A 4,717-nucleotide genomic window follows, 5' to 3' on the forward strand; every position below is an offset into this window, starting at 1 on the left:
TAAGATTAATCAAGATAAAAATGAAAAGGAAGTTAAACGACTTGTCTCTTTAAAACGATATTCTTAGGATCATTTCAGACAGTTTCCATGTCGAGATAAGTTACTTTGCTACAAAAAATATGAAAAGAATGGGGTTCAACTTATTCGACAACTTACGATTAAAAATGAAATAAAGCTAGTACCAATGCTTTCACACTCTAATATGAAACCTCTTTCCTCATATATCAGAAAGAAGAGAGTAGGTTCCGGTAACAACGAAATCGGGTTGATACAACATAATCAAGATCTACTCATCTTAGATGATGTTGGCATAGTTATTCTATCTACCCGAATTGAATCGAGTGCATGCGGGTTCTATTGATATGATTCTCTCTGAATGTTCGTTTTCCCCTAAAGAAGTTCGTAGTGTAATTGTACATATCCGTTGCTCTTTCTCCATTTGACGTCAAAGTATTAACTCCTTTTTCTTGAAAAGAGTTGTTAATAGTTTTGCCTTCCCTCTATATAGGCTCTTTAATCTTTCTTTTCAAAGTGGATATGTACAAAATGAATGTAGTTCCCATCTTTAAGAAGGGAGATCCTCTTGATCCTTCTAATTACATGCCCATATCCCGTACAAACCATAAAGGTATGGAGCTGATTTTCAACCAGAAGCTACAATCATTCCTTAAGAGTAATAAACTTAATTGTAGTAGGCAACACGGATCTGTCCTAAGATGTCGTGTGTCCCGAATCTAATTTCTCTCTGGGAAGTTATCGTCAGTCGTCGTAACTGTAACCTTGACTGTGTTGTTCAAGGCCTTCGACAAGGTCCCTCCTCATCAAGGCCGTACGTCAGTATTGCGCTTTGTCCGCTTCAGCGGACCAAAAAAAACAACAACCTTACTCAACCGTCCACCAATCATATAGGTATGTAAATATAGATGAATTAAGTCATAATTAATTATTAAAATCTATTATATATATGTAACTTATGACCAACTCATAATAATACTGAGTCATTATAATAAAATTACATATTTGTAGCACGTCCACCCAAAAGGAAGCTAGATAATTTTTCTCAAAATTGAACATGGAATACATTTTCCAACAAATTATTGTTCATTTAAATGAAAAAATGATTCTGATTAATCCTTTGGAGGCACCACAAATTGTACTTAAAGTAGCCAAAATTCACCGGCACATTTATAGAATTAGTAAATTAATAAATTATATCTCTAAGACAATATTGGGGCCAAATTAAGTCAGATAGATAAAACGGAGGTTTTAAACTACAGTTAACACTCTCGGGTATCTCAATTCATCGCAGAAATTTGAATTCAAATCCTGTAATTTATCGTAATATCTCTTTCAAATATTGCCTGTCATTTTATAAATATAAATGATTGAACCTTTGAATATAAAACGCGTTTTCCGCTTCCCATGATACATTTCTGATAATTAATAAATTACTGCAATTATTTCAAGAGTACTTTACAGCCAAAAATAAAAAACAAAGTGTTATGTATTTAATATGTCCTTTCTGGTTTTTATCTTCCTGTATATTCGTTTATGTATTTAAGTACTGAGTTTTATGTATTATAAATAGTGTCGTCTCTTGTAAATATATTTAGAGTATAATTAGAACACACATGATCTAGTGTAGTATCATTCCTCCACGTCCTTCTTCCTCTCATCTCTCCCGGTCATCCTGGATCTCTCCTATTATAAATAAGCTTGCGTCTCTCCCTCGTCAAGACGCAACATTGGCGACGAGGATGGGATCAGGATCACGTGACCTCCCTGCTGTGGGATCATCGGCGAAGCTAGCCCTTTGGAGTTGGGTAGCCCTTTTTCGTCGATAGGGAGAACGCTCGTTCGTTTGCGGAAGGCGGAGCAATATGGACTGTGCCTATGTTTGGGCCTCGTGGAGGAAGGAAGAGAACCTTGGTCACTTTCAAGAAGTGAAGTGTGTGTCCGGGTCCGGGACCACATAATTAACAATGGATTTATTCCTACACAATTTTGGTTCTCCTCTGTTCCTACTCTCCCGTTCACATCATTGGTTGATGGATGTGGAACGGTCTCTCTTGTGGATCATCCAGAGTTGGATGAGGGTACATCGAGCAAGATGTCTCCCAGGGACGAGCAGGGTGCTCGGGTCCTTAAAACCTCGACAAGGGTGAGTGTTGTTTCTCCCAGGGACGAGCAGGGTGCTCGGGTCCTTAAAACTTCAACAAGGGTGAATGTTATTTCTCCCAGGGACGAGCAAGGTGCTCGGGTCCTTGAAACCTTTATGAGGAGTATTGTTCTCCTTTCTCCGGTGCGCGTGCTGAGAGCACGGCACGTCTATGGAGATAAACTTTTAAAATACAAGGAAGAATGCTTTGTCCTCGCCTGGACATGGATGGAGCGGATCTATAGGCTGCTGTTCATGGAGAGGAACCTGTTTAAGCACCGCCATGGATTTGGTGCTTGGGGGGTGATGTTATGTATTTAATATGTCCTTTCTGGTTTTTATCTTCCTGTATATTCGTTTATGTATTTAAGTACTGAGTTTTATGTATTATAAATAGTGTCGTCTCTTGTAAATATATTTAGAGTATAATTAGAACACACATGATCTAGTGTAGTATCATTCCTCCACGTCCTTCTTCCTCTCATCTCTCCGGTCATCCTGGATCTCTCCTATTATAAATAAGCTTGCGTCTCTCCCTCGTCAAGACGCAACACAAAGACGCACACAACATTTTTCGTATGGATTTAAAGTATTTCACATTGAGTGGATATTTGAGCTAGATATTACGTTTAATGTTACTGGTTGCAAATGTGAAGTACATTACAGCAAAAAAAAAAAAAAAAACGCACACAACATTTTTCGTATGGAGTACTCTTGAAATATTTAAGAGTGTGAGAATTTGTTTCATTGAATACAAGACAAATTAAATTATTACTGCTTAAAAGGGACATAAATAATAGTTATGTACTTTTTAGAGTGGACTGTTGCAGTAATTTATTAATTCTCAGAAATGTATCACGGGAAGCGGAAAACGCATTTTAACAGAGAGTTGGTGATTCGTTCTATCTGTCAGAAGGAAATACAGAAGGACAACTTTAATGATCACAAAATTGAACTCCATAAGAATGACTCCAGCTGCAAGTATCAAGTGAAAATTGATCATAAGAAGCAGAAAACATTGAACTTTGCTGTTAAGAAAACTTCCTCTGCTACATCCTCATCCTCAGTCACTGCCTCCTCCTGTCCCGATCACCCTGCTCCAGTTGAGGCCTTACTGCCTGAACCAAGATCTGAAAAGTCCGTTTCTGCTGAAGAGAAAGTTACTGCAGACACAAAAAATAATGGCGACTCATCAAATTACCCCAGCAGATGGATTTATCATGGAATACGACTTCCTAATCTCGATATCGGACCAAGCTTCTCTCCCGAGCAGCTCTCTGTAGTCAACAACAACAATATTCCCTCTGCAGAGGACTCTGAGACTAGCGACAATGTCCAGAGAGGTGAGAAGAACAAGACTGAGGAGATGGAGTTTGTGGACAGAGGCCCAGAGTACCCTGTCGTCTTCACGAGCCAGCAGGGTGACCTGATATTTAACAGGGTGGGAGCCAAAGCGGAAGGACATCCAGACCAGAACCAGAGTGGAGACTGAGCGGGAAACTGTGCCTAAAGTCGAGACAGATCATCCTCTACAGCCCAATTTACAAACATACAGTCCTCAGATAGATCACAAATACTCAAGAGACTTTCAATATGATTGGTTCCGTAAGTTCCCGTGGCTAAAATATGATGAGGTTGAAAAGTCAGCTATGTGTTTCGTCTGTTCCAAATTTTCATTTCCAACCTTGGGAAATTTGAGTTCAAAACATGGAAAAACAGTTCCTCGTTGAAAGTTCATTCTAACCACAAAAAACACAAGCTGTCGATGGATAAGTGGATCAATTTCCTCACATCAAAGAGAATACCTCGGTTCTCGGCCATGTTCAGTCTCAACATGCTGAGGAAGTCGTGAAGTGTCGAGCTTATTTGAGGTATCTTTCCCAAACTGTTGGGTTCCTCGCAAAGCAAGGATTGGCTTTTAGGGGCGATTCCGAAACAAGAGAAAAGTTGACGGAATGTAATGAAAACAATTGAGAAAACTTCTTTGAGCTTTTGTCCCTGCGTTCACACGACAATCATATTCTCAAAGATAAACTGGAGGCCGAAGTCAAAAAATTTGGTTCAGCTGGGGCAGGTTTTGCCAAATGGACTTCACCTGACATCCAAAATGAGCTGATAGAGATTATAGCATCCAAAGTGACGGAAAATATAATTGAAGATGTCAAGACTTGTGCAGGCGATGATGACTACTGGTTGTGATTGTTGATGAGATATCAGATATGTCAAACACGGAGCAGTTCAGTCTGTCACTGGGATATCTGACGAGTGAAGGCATCAAGAAAGAGAGCTTCCTCAAGTTTGTAAAAGTTACCCAGACTGACGGCAAATATTTGTTTGAGAAGCTTCACGAGGCTGTCAAGGATCTCGGCCTTAACCCCACCCGCACTGTCTCCCTGGCTGCCAACGGCGACTCCAACATATCCAGCATCAAGAAGGGTCTTGCCGCCAGGTGGAAGGAAGCAGCCCCACTGTGTGTATACATCCATTGCTACACCTATGTCCTCAATCTTGTAGTCAAGGATCTTTTCTTAGATATAACCCTGTTGAGAAATACAATGG

The 4,717-nt window shown here is 39.8% G+C and overlaps 1 long non-coding RNA gene across 1 annotated transcript; it reads left to right on the plus strand.

Moving 5' to 3' along the window:
* Positions 1 to 1,500: 1,500 nt before the first annotated feature.
* LOC139906984 (uncharacterized) lies at positions 1,501 to 2,597 on the plus strand. Its single transcript, XR_011783266.1, has 2 exons — positions 1,501 to 2,192; positions 2,253 to 2,597. It is a non-coding gene; the product is annotated as an uncharacterized lncRNA (long non-coding RNA).
* Positions 2,598 to 4,717: the final 2,120 nt, after the last annotated feature.

The sequence above is a fragment of the Lepeophtheirus salmonis genome, chromosome 13, assembly GCF_016086655.4.
Source record: "Lepeophtheirus salmonis chromosome 13, UVic_Lsal_1.4, whole genome shotgun sequence".
In the NCBI taxonomy this organism is placed as follows: domain Eukaryota; kingdom Metazoa; phylum Arthropoda; class Copepoda; order Siphonostomatoida; family Caligidae; genus Lepeophtheirus; species Lepeophtheirus salmonis.